This window comes from Sander lucioperca, chromosome 24 (genome assembly GCF_008315115.2).
Source record: "Sander lucioperca isolate FBNREF2018 chromosome 24, SLUC_FBN_1.2, whole genome shotgun sequence".
Taxonomy (NCBI): Eukaryota; Metazoa; Chordata; class Actinopteri; order Perciformes; family Percidae; genus Sander; species Sander lucioperca.
In genome coordinates this window covers 11,215,362-11,228,694 of record NC_050196.1, presented here as the reverse complement: position 1 = coordinate 11,228,694, position 13,333 = coordinate 11,215,362, and positions in this window count along the sequence as shown.

The window sequence follows — 13,333 nt, the reverse complement described above, 5'->3', positions numbered from 1 at the left end:
AGAAAGGATGATGATGAAAAAGCCTTTTCATTTGCAACAACAAAAGGGATGCTCCATGGCTACGGTCTGGATCGTAGGCTGGTGAGATTCATCGGGAATGACTGAAGAAGGGCAGCGGATGAAAAGAGGCATTATTAGAGGCGGTATTAGAAGCAGCAGGTCATCTTAACCTGTCTTTATTCAAGACCTCTGCACGAGTTTTCCCCACAATGGCTGCTTGGTTGGGAATAAACAGAGATCTACTTTGTTGGAAAATGGGCCGTTTAAACTTTTTATTTCATAGATGTGTCCGCTGAAAATGCATTTGATTTTGGAGCAAAAGCCTCCTTTGCATTCTTGGTTTCCCAGTGCAACCACACTGTCAGTACTGGGAATTCTCTGCTCAAGGGAAAAGCAGTTGTTGTTCACATCCACTGCCAAGATTTGTCATGCCAGAGCCGAGGAATCTATAACTGTCTCCTGATCTCAAGCCTTTTTCATATACCTTTGCTTTTGTTGAAATCATGCCCAGAATGCTTGGAAAGAAATGTGTCTTGTAACTCCAGTTTCATTATCAACAACACAATAAAAACAAAACAAAAAACACTGTAAGGGATTTTTAAGCATGCTTTCAGTAGTAATACCTTACTGAAGCTACAAATAGGTGATATTTCATGCTGGTGCAATGCTTTGAGCATGTCGACTTTTGACCATTTTCATGCTGAAAATGACAAACATTCACAGTTACCCCATGTTGGTGCGAATTTCCTCGCAGCTGGGGTGGAAACGCTACTAAAACTGCATGTAGACTATTATGATACCCCCTGAATCCCACTTCAGATTTCTTTCTTGGGTTTACAGCTGCTTAAGATGCATTAGATTCTACACTTTTCCATAAGTGGATCAAGAATTTGTTAATATTGAATATACATGCTATTACACTTGGCTACTACGCTAGGCAGTTTAGCTTCTAATAGTTTTGGCCATACATATAATGTATTGTACAAATATGTATTGACATTAACGTTGTCTTGCGTTGTACAATAAGAAGTGGTAATGACAGCTGAGATGTGGTTCATAGTAAATAAACATATCTTGACCGAAATAACAGATAAAAAGTGAATATGCGTAGGAAATATGGGCAATTTCCAGCCCACTCATGGAAATGTCAGGTACCGGGTCGGTTTGGACATACTGTAGAAACCAGAATGCCTTTCGGGTTCGGGTCAGGCTCAGGTACTACTCTCTCGGACTCGGGTCAGTTTTGGACAGAAATATGCGTCCCGTGTCGCATTAGCATTGTTACTAAAATACCAATAACCCTTGCAAAACACCTTATTTACCACAGATGCATGAATGTGCTTTGTGAATTTCATAACAGTAATATTTTTAGCAAAGATTAAATGTGGAAATGGTAGCCAAATGGTAGTGGAACAAAGAGGAGTTTGCTGTAGCGCAGACCAAAAACAGTGACTGATCAATATATAACTTTAAGCCCTCCTGCCAGCGAGCTAGTTTGGTATAAAATCAGCAGCATTTGATTTTATTCACCAACATCACATCCACTAGGGGTGGGAATCACCAGAGGCCTCACGATAGAATATCATCACGATATTATGCCACAATACCATATTATTGCAAATTTAAACATATTGCAATATTCTATGATATATTGCAGTTTATTATCTTTTTTCCAACTTCAAATTTTTCCAAAATTTCAAATCATGTCCGCAAAAGGAAACTTTGCCAACATCTGTGTTAGATAAAAAGATACATTTCTGTTTTTGTTCATCTCACTTCAATTTTATTACTGCAGAATTGGATTGTCAAGCAGACAAACTGACCAACACATATATAATAATAGATCCATACGTGGCGTCTATGTATCAATACAGTATTGCCAAGAAAAATATCGCGATACTGTGCTGTACTTTTTCCCCCACCCCTAACATACACTCATGTCATTTTATCATAATAGAGGCATGCTTAGGGTAAGATAAGAACAATTTAATCCAACATTACATATTTGCAACAACAAACAAATGGTTCTGTCCCTACTCTATTAAATCATCAATCATCATATCAATTTCTACTGAAACATTTTCAATTCCAAATACTTGGAAAATGACATGTCCTTTACTTAACATTAACCATTTGGAGCCTACCATGGATAACTGATCTTCATGATTGATTTGCTATTTTTGGTGTAATTTTTAGATGCTATTTTCCAGTGTTCCATGTCCCCAAAACCAGCCCTCACTCTACTTTCAACTGGTGGCATTTCATATTTAAAAAAATGCACACAATTAACATGTCTAATTTAGTCCCTTCTTCAAATAGAGATCTGAACAGACACATCGACTTGACTATAGATTGAAACGCATCATCCTGTAATCTGTACCAGATTACATTTGAAACACCTTTAAAAATTCATTAAATTCTCTGAGGAAGTATGTTACAGCAGGATAGTAAGACCTGTGTGAAAGATTGTGTCTAAATCATTCATTGCATTTGTTTTAACCTGCCTAGAGCCCCAGATGGTTGGGATTTACCTTGTCAAGACAATTTAGATCATGCCAGGTATGGTGTCAATCAGATAAAATTTACAAAAATAACTGCCAAATGCTTTTCAATGCTTTCAAATCCAAAAGTTGTCTAAAAGCTCCAACAAGAACAAAAGCATATCTCCACTGCATCTTCTGTTTTATGATTTAATAACAATATAGTGTGTTTTTCTCATTTCAACTCATCAGTGTGCTATATGAAAAAAATGGGTCATTCCTTCATCTGTGACTCCCAAAGTAACTTTTCTTTGGGACGGAGTGACACTGCATCAGCAGGGCAGCCTAGAATGAAAGTATGAAGTCCTGAGCTTCCATTACAGTATATCCATTCTATCAGCCTCTGAGTCTGATAGATGAGTCTCTCTGGTGTCCTTGTGTCACCCGTACAAGCTGATGGTCCTGCACTGGATGCCTGGACCTGTTTTCCCCATGAACAAACTCTTGGCAAAGTGTGCGTATTGATCCTTTGTTCCTTTTTAAGGCTAATTATCCACTCCACCGCCAGTTCCTGTTATCAATGTCCTGCTCTTCATCCCTGCTCATCACAGTGAGGGCTAACTCTTAAAAAAAAAACAAAAAAAAACACTTCTCATGGTCATCTTCCCCCGGGAGGGTAGAAGGAAGCACTTTAGCCATTTTCGCACTGCAGCCACTGCTACTACTTCCTTCCTATATAATGTAATGTAATGTAATGCAAAAGATGGTGAAAACACAAACCGAAAATAATCTAGTGACTAATGAGCAGCCATGCCTGCAGTTATCAAGTCTGTCTCTCAAAATGGGGGTTCTGACCTGCAATTAATAAAAAGAGAGCCTGTGGCTGTCACATTCATCATGACGCTTGCTCTCACATAATCCTTAAATATATTTATATCACGCTCATGCTAAAAATAAAATATAGTCATTGAGGCAAGACAAAGACATGATTGATGTCAAATAACCTCATAGCTATGAAGGCACATATGGTCAATATGTCCTTGACACAACCTTTTTAGAAATAAATTGGCAAGGGCCTTCATAACAAACAGCTGCATTATTCACAGGAAAGGTGTGCTGTGAATTCCAACGTAACCGTGGCATGAGAAAAGGACTCTGTTTATAGAAACGGTCCAGCCGTGATAATGAAGGAACATTCATCTATTCCAATGCTTTGATAAACCATTGCCAGAGCTCGCCAGCCACGCTAATGGATTGGAATTTAATATGGGGCCCGTTTTTATTAAAACAAGTGTCCCTTTAGGAAAATCCTTGGCAGAGGGCTGTTGTGGTAAACAACGCCTGCGAACTGACAAGCTTTCTCTCATGTCACATCTCCACTTCTCTCTGTCTCGCTCTCCTTGCGCCGCCCCCCCCCCCCCCTCCCCCATCACTATGCAAGGGACGTGATTGATTTGCTTTCCCTTGTGAGTGATGATAAGCTGCAAACTCATTAAGATGGCTGCCGCCACATCCTAAGAGCATGTTGCGCTAGATCCAAATCATATACACTCCATCCTCTTTATGTGGAACTTCCTGAATTATTGAGGCGGTTTATTTACTTGAACTGCTGGCCTAAAGAATGAAAAGCACCCTCATAGTGGCGGATTAGAAGTTTCATTCAAAGAAGATTCTGCCTGTTTTTTTACTTTTTTCTACTCGAGAGACTATAGAAGATAGATTTAATCCTCAGGGGGAAATGATGAGCTGTATCTCTTGAGACCGAGGGAACATAGATAGTGGGGGATGCAGACAGTGGCATAATTACTGTTGTGATTTCAACTGCTGAATCTACAGGAGTTGCAAAACTAATTGAATGTTGCCAGTTCCATGTATTATGCCTATATGTCTTGTTACAAGTTGGCTCCTTCCTGTAACAAAAGAGGAAGCTCACGCAAACATCAACTTCAAGGCTTTATTTGGCCCAACTAGAAATGAACATATACTTCAAGCAAAACATGGAAGTCAGTAATATCAGTAGTGCCACGAGTGTATGGATGTATCATGAAGTGTGTGTAAAAAGTCTAAATATAATAATAAGGGTAAAGGTGGCGTGTCCCCAGGGTGGGGCATGGTGAAAAGAGAGACCAGAGCATGGTCTGCAGTTATCCTAAAGGCCCTGAACACCCACACAGGTGTTTTCATTTAACCTAGCTGATTAGACCTCTTCCCATGACTGTGTGAGTGTGTATAGACTGATTGATCATCTCCCTAAACCTCTTGTTAGCATTGTTGCCCCTGTTGGGGCAGGGGAATGACATCTTTATCTTTATCTTTATTGTTATTGGTAGAAAAGATATGTTACCTAATAAATTCCCATCTAAGCTCTGGCCCACCTTCAACCTGACCAGAGTCTAATCAGCCTCAATAACTTAAATCAGATGTGTGGGTGTTCAGAGGCTTTAAATACATGTGAGCCAGGCTGGACAGGTGTGCCACATCTCCTCTAACGACCCTGGCCTTGACTCCGCCTACAGGCACACTGGAACACAACTTAAAGACACATGCATACCAACACAGAACAGCAAAGGGACAACCACAGGGTAGTCAAAGTCTAGATGAATCTTTGTATTGGGATAAGATACACTTAGTGGTCAGTTTACTTGCTAAAACTAATCCTACCTTCACAAAGGTTATTATTGTTGTGCATGGTACAAAAGACACATTTATTGTTTGCCAGAGTGGCTTCATAGCCTTTTCCCAGGGCATTATTAAGGCATTATCTCAAATACAGAGTAAATATGTTGAGTGTCATTACAAATAGATAGAGCTAGATATCAAAAACCTTTAAATTAATGTTAAGAAATAGTCTCTGACTAGCTTCCATACATATGGCATCAACATTGTTTTAGACTGCAGTAGTGTACTGCATTTACTAGTTGTATCTTGTAGAGTGGCTACTGAGTGTATATACAGTATACTGTAGTATGCAAGAAACATTCCCTGGATGCACTGGGGGGCATCCTCAGTGATGTGACATGGGTCAATCAAGTGTTTCGGGTATCGCAACATCAGACAACATTTCCCATGCGACCCAGCCAGGGTTGATCAGGCCCTGACTTGAGTCCCAGCAGCAACCCACGGATCAGCCCGTTTCAACCAAAGTCTATATATATATACTATAGTTTTTTTTTAATATTTTTTATATTAGATTTTGGGTGTCAATGAACCTTTCTAGATCTCAAAATGACATAATAATATGTTTCCTAATAAGCTCCACTCAGCTTTGTCAGTTTAAATTTGCATCATCTGGTAAGCGCACTTCATGTTGACTCCACACTCTTATATTGTTTTATGTTCTAACTTGTAGTCTTCAGACCCAATCAATGCTGACTCAAGTGACATCACTTGTGGCAATTTATCAGAGACACAAAAGACTTGATACAACTTTTTTCACATATGCAGTAGTCCTCTCCATGACCTGTAACCAGACTTTGGTGTGTAAAATTGTTCGACTTACCACTCATTTCCATAATAAACGTATTCATATGGATCTTGAATACACTGCTTTATTAAGTTGTGATTATGTTTTATCAATAAACTATCATTACAAAAAAAGTAATGAAAAAAAATGAAAAGACAATCTGTGAGAGTGTTTATGCAATGACAAAATGTCCTCCAGCTTCAATACCTGTGCTCTTTTTTTGTTCAAACAAGGACACTACAGAGTAATGTTTGGCAGGATGTAATGTAAGTCTATCAAACCTTCTATTAACATATGCAAATGTGATTAAGTCACATTTAATCACACCAGGTGTCACTCAGCTTCATACCCATGCATTCACTGCCCGGTTGGTTTCAGACTACACAAGCAGAATCCCAGAGTCCAAGTGATTTAACAGAGATTTTTATTTGAGATGACAGACATGTCAAAGGACTCGAGACTGCCCCCCCATTACCTCGGCAAGGAATACCTGGGGACGTCGAGTCACTTATTTTAAGTAACATACTTCTGTCCTCTGTGTTGGGGGAAGTGGCTTCAGGCAAAATACAAAGGGACAATTCCAACTTTCTTTCCCCATTTATAGGCCTAGTCGAGCATGATCATTGAAATAGCATGTCAACTCACCAGCAAATGCAGTGACTTGGACACAAAGATGCCAGTTGTGGACTTGGCTTGACTTCAAAAACTCCAGTTTTCCTTTTTTGTTAACGAATAAAAATAAAAAAAAATCAGTGTGAATAAATCAATCTAGGTCCATGTGTTAGGCCCACTCTTCCAATGCAACTAATGTTGTAGCTGTCACTAATATGAATGTGGGGTAAGGGTTAATTATCCCCACACATGTTTTTCTCCTGATGCTCTTTTTCTGAATATATCTTCCAGTAAAGCCTTGGCCCCAGCTCAGTGGGAGACAATGGACGGGTTCAGTCATTCTTACATTTCCTTGGTAATTTATCCAGCAAAGATAACCAGTACCAGATTATCAAATATCTTCTTAGAAGCACTGGTCGAAGAGCCTCTATTGTCAGAGACAATCCTGTATCCGTCAGTTTGGTAATTTCATGCAAATCCTTTGAGTTCAGGACGTCTGAATTTGAGGCATTGAAGTAATTGACTGGGCAACACTCGACAATGGCCTCATGTTCACATCTACTAACAAACTGAATACTGATCAAAACAAGTGGTAGCAGGCGCCTGGATAGCTCAGTTGGTAGAACAGGCGCCCTCCTCAATGCAGCAGGCCGGGGTTCGACTCTGACCTGTTGCCCTTTGCTGCATGTCATTCCCCCTCTATCTCACCTTTCATTTCTCCAGCTGTCCTGTCAAAATTAAAGACTGAAAATGCCCAAAAAAATAATCTTTAAAAAAAAATAAAAAGTGGTAGCTTCAGAGTGCTAAGCCAATGAAGTGGTAACTGCATAGAAATTGTATGCTCCAGGCAAAACGTAAGTATACCTTGACCCTCTTTGAGTATTTGTGCTAAATATTGACATTTGATAGTAAGCAAGATACATATTAATTAACACAACAGGAAATGGATTATCTCCTGATAAACATTGTTGGGTTATTTCAAGAACAATCTTTTGATTTTGCAGTTGTACTGATAGATTTTTATTTAATCTCTGAAGCAAATCACTGGAAACCCTGTTTGCCTTTGGAATAAATGGGAAGTCAAGTCTCTCCTTAGGGGGCCTTTTATGCCCATTGCTGGTTCTTAAAGGCTCACTCCCCCAGTGGTATAGCTGCAGTTTAGGCTTATGGTTAGATCTAAAATCAGCAAGATCCTGGCTTTAATCCCTCAAGTGTTTTGCTGTGAAGTGCTTTATACTAAAAAAAAAGTTGATTGATCTGAAATGTTGACTTATGTTCGTAAAGCTAACAAAGTAATTTTGTTTCAATTTACAACGTTAACCACGTGTTTAAAACTGCTACAGTTTTACAACGTGCGCCTGTCACCTGCACGTGCACGTGTAATCAGGGATGTCAACTCTCCATTGAAGTGTGTTGGATTACATACCCTTTGTTGCAACTTTGCTTTACTCGGTGTTGAATTTTTAAGTCCCTTTAAGGGGCAGGAACAGTGTTTTACACAGTTACACTGATTGCTTTGAATTTATGCTTTTTTGTGGTGTAATGCTAGTGATTACCTAGCATAAGTATGACTATATCTATAATGAGTGTGAACAGAACAGACTGTATGAACTAAAAATGTGTTCCAGCATGCTAGATGAAACAGGAATATGACAGGGTACTTTTCTCATGAATGGAAGTATAGCTGCTGGCTGATTCTCAGAATCTTGTGCAAAGACACAAATCTGCCATCACAATTTGTGTAATTTAAGTAATTCAGTGCTCAAAATCCCTTAAATCCATAGTGATTTTGATTAAGTGTAAATATCCTTACTTTTGAAAACCTACATGTATAGTCAGGTATGCTATGTGTGGGAGTGTATACTGGGGAGAGACAGGCAGGAAGACAGAGAAAGTCCTGCTGCTATGTGCATGAACACACTCCAGCGGAGTTACTTACAGGATAACAAATTGATAACGAGTGACCTTTACCCCTTACATCTACCTCCTCTCTCCCTCCCATATTATCCGCGGATCAGTGCGTACACAGGTTTTTCAGTTCCAGATCATCCCATAAGTGCTGAGCTTTAAAAAGTGAGAGGGGCTGGTATAATCTCACTCTGGTGGCTAGTGAACATTCTGCTAGGTTAATACGGTCATAGTTGTGCATATGGCTCAACGCCCATATAGCAGCGTAGTCCAATGAAGCACAACTCTGCAGGGAAATCAAGAAGTTAAGGTAGTATAGAACATTTAGCATGGCAGCAAAAACAGGCTTATTGTTATTGTTAATGGAGTTTTGGGTCTCTCAGGAGGAGAAGATGTAAGGACCAAGGAACCTTTATTAAGACATAATGTTGCATACATTTTGTATCGGTCTAAATGTTGTGTTAAAAGGTTAAAAACGTTTCTAAACCAGTTATTCTTTTAAAAAATAAACTAACTTTTTTTCACATTTTCTTTTTGTTTTTATCTAGATGTAATGTAAGTAGCAAAGAAGGTAATGTAGTAATTAATAACGTAAAGAGGTTGTGGTCATTTCACGTATTTCTGTGAGATCAGGTTAGCTGTCAATTAATGGTCACACATTTATACAATTTATACATTTTTAATGCTTTTGTTTTGATTTGCTAAGGAGCATGTTAGCATTTAGCTCAAAACACTGCTGTACCTTTTAATTACAGCCTCACAGAGCAGCTAGCGTGGCTACAGACTCTAGTTATGTTTTGTTCTGCTTCAAAATGTATCAGTGTACTTTTTTGAGTTTTCTCATTGTGTCAAAGCAATAACATTTGCAGTGACACCAAATGTTCCAGACAGGCTGAGACAACTCATCGTCCCAAACCTTGCTGTGATCTCCATACACAGTCTGCTTTCAATATGTATGCTGTCTCAAAGTCACCAGTGATCTTCGATGGATGCAACAATCATGAAGTCTGACGGCTGACACATGTTAGGAGAGAAGATTGATGGCTGGATATGATGCTCAGACCTTGACACAATAAGTTTCACAATAAGCTTCCCCAACTCCGACACACGTACAGCCACACGTACATCCACGCTCACCTTTAAAGCTAACCTCTGCTGTGTTTTGTCTTGGTTCACTACTCAGTAATAGTAAGTGACACGTTTCAACAGAGTGAGAGAGATACGGAAAGCATTTGGAAACAGTGATTTGACAAATTTGAGACCTAAATTCAGCAAAAATCTATTCTGGGTTGCTTTGATTAGCTCAGTACACAGTGAGGACTGTCTCTCCTAGGAAAACAGGATGGCATCTGTGGGGAGTTGCACTACAAAGCCCACACACTGTGTGTGTGTGTGTGTGTGTGTGTGTGTGTGTGTGTGTGTGTGTGTGTGTGTGTTTGCATATCCCTTTCTACAAATGTCTGTCCATGTACGTATGTTTGACATTCGTGTCCACAAAGAGATGCCTGGTGTGTTCAATCCTCATAGGAGGCCTTCCACATACACAAGCAGCTTCTACTGCAGACCTCCAGTGGATTGACAGGGAAAGACAACCGGTTGGAGCAAACAAGTGATGCCACAGTCCTCTACCGTGGCAGCCAAATCCAGCTTCCTTTCCATTTGATTGTCTGCTTGTTGATTCAGATTCCCTGTTGGGCTGTTTGTCAGTCTTACACACACCTCCAAGCGTGCAGGACAACAAACACTCCCAAGGAATTTCACTGAGAAACAGCATCTCCGAGGGATTTGTTTTACTTTTAATGATGCCCATATTAGAGCGCTTGGTGGGAGTTTACTCCCACTGTCTCCTCATGCCTCTGCCCCGGACTATTCCCTCGCATCAGACAGCCAGTGATGGATGGCTTAATTAAGGTGAAAGACAATGATTGAGTGCTTTTCATTGTGTTTGGTCTCAGTGGTTTGTGACAAAAAAATTGATTACTCTTTTAAAATGGGTCTCCTTGGGGAAATGTCACATATAGAATTTAGACACATATATCTGATCCAAGTGCAATAAGTTACACACATGTACATCCTTGGCATTTAGAGATGGCAGTAAGATGTGTCATTCTATAAATGTTCTGGTACATCTACTATATTTTGTTCATTTACTCAATTTTAGATGTCTTGTTTACTCAAAAGACAAGGGCACGATGATTGTATTTGTCTTTCCTAAGTCTCTCTAAAATCCTTGGTGTCATTTTCACAATCATAACTAAGACCAACATAATCAAACACCTTGTGCAGGCGCACACACATCGTCCTTGTCCTAAGAACACCTTACCCACACACAGCCAAGCACGTTATGCCCACACAAACCTGTGCCATTATCTTCTGCCTTTATCCCCTCCCCACCCACTCAGACACAAAGACACGTTTAACTCTTTTCTTACCGGACACAAAGTTACACTAAAGATTTTTGAAACTAAACATGATATTTTTTATATGGCAGATATATGGTCTCTGAGTAATATGGATCCTGAAATACTTCCAGGTGAGGCCACAACAGGTGGGTGCATGGGGCTCTATCAACAACAAATAGCTTGAGTTGTGGAGTTTCATAAAAAAGCCAATAGCTGTTTTGATGGTGTGTGATACATTTGAGAAGAAAAGATATAATAAGAAAAGATTTGTCAAATTTCAGTGGTGACACAAACATATTGGATTTCCACAGATTTATGTTGTCCAAATTAATGAATCTGAGTAAAGCTGTAATTAAAAAAAAACTAACAAAATGTGTTACTGAAGTTTAAGGACAGGCTCACATACCAAATGGGACCACCATTTCAAAAATGCGTATATCTTTCAATCCTATTGTAGCACTGTTGTGTTTACTGCAACACCCCTGCACTATAGCATCACATTGATGCTGTGCAAACCTCACCCACACAACAGTCCCTTAACAAACTAGTGCATACGCTCAGAAATGCACCAACTTTCTTTGAAAGGCCTAGCATCCAAGAAACACACACATTGATAAAGTACCATCTCGACTAGAGTTGCATACCGCAGCTGTAATATTGTTGTTTACAGCCGTAGCCTGGGGGGAAAGGCTGCTGCAGGGGAAAGCAGCAGCTCACTGCTGCGGTCCAGCACTACCACAGCCCTGAGCTGCTGGACCTTGAGCAGCTCCAGAGAAGCAAGCAGCAGTTTCATGCCTTGCTTAAGGGAACTAACATACCTATCAAGCCAGAGGGTAGCATCTTTACTTTGTTAGAGATTCTTGCTGTTCCCCATGCACCCTGTCCCGATATCTTTTCCATTTTTCTTTTTATCTCATGTCTTTTTTCCATCCTCGTCTTCCCCACTATCCCTTGCCCCTCTCAGCTCTCTTTCTCCCACTCCATCTGCATTATCCTTTAAAATATGTGCTCTGTAATGAGTCAGATTTGTACGTTTTTTTCCCCATCTAAAGGCACGAGCCTTGAAGGGCTAGTTTCTGGCAGCGCTTGTTTCATGCCAGCGCTCCGTCCCTCTCTTTGTTTTCTGCCTTTTCCTTCTGCTGCTTTCTCTTCTCGGTGACTCCACATGAAGATTACAGTCCTCCCACGTTGGATTTGCTGCCAAGAGACATGTGCCGTGCGTGTGTGTCTTTTCCGGACTACGTATGCGACCAAACATTTCTATCCACCACTTGTATCCACCTCTGTCCCTGTCATGTTGCACGTCACGCTTACACCCACTCCTTCAGTCAGTCCTGCATTTGTTCTACACTGTGGTTGCAAGTGCAGGCTCAAGCCAACATTAAAGTTTACTCCTCTGTATGTGTGTCCGTTGAGGTTTGTGAACATAAATGGATGCAAGGGCCGCAAAGCTTGCAGCACTTTGTTTCTGCATACTTCCTCTACAGTCATGCTTTCCAGAGTATTTACTGTACATGGACAATAATATACTTCTGCAAGGTTTGGTGAGATTTCAGGAGATATGCAGCATCCGCCTTTGACCATTTCTGTTATGCTTTTCCCCAGGCAAACCTCAACCAACAAGAATTCAATGTGTAAAACATACTTCTAAGAAATTATGGCAGCAGTGGATGTGAACATTTTTTTTTTTACATACTGTATATTTTTTCTTTAAAGCGTAACTCTCGCCTTTTTGTGAATGTACCCGAGTCAAACTTTAAAAGTTTAAAAAATGTTTAAAAAGCATAATTAGGACGGAAGCGCCACTTTTAAGATTCACTGTATCTTCGTTTTTTCGGTCAAATGGCCTTTTGAATGGGAGTGTTAGGGGCACTACTATGATATAATCAAAATCAACATTTTTAAAACACTAAGAAGGCTCGACACAACATGAAACTTAGCTCCAAGTATCACCAGGGTCTCTACACATGAACTCGAGCATTGAGAACATTGTTTGTGTACACAGAGTTTACCAAAAAGAGGTTTTGAACGACTCACTTTAGCAGTTGTTGCTTCCAGGCGCTACCATCTCGCCAGTCAAAAAGTGTCGATCTCCAAATGCGAATGAACGGACTCCAAAGGAGGAAATGTCATTCTTATATGAGGCTCATTTTTCAACTACAAGGTCAATATTGTTTTTCACTAACGACAAAACAACAAATTATCTGTGCATGTATATGGAACTAAGCTTTAGGAGCTTTCCATCTTTACTCTCCTCCCTGTTATGTTGCATTTGGAGATGCTAGCGCCCGGAAACAACAACTGCTAAATTAAGTCGTTCAAAACCCTTCTTTTTAGTAAACTCTGTGTACACAAACAATGTTCTCAATGCTCGAGTTCATGTGTAGAGACCCTGGTGATACTTGGAGCTAAGTTTCATGTTGTGTCGAGCCTTCTTAGTGTTTTAAAAATGTTGATTTTGATGCTAT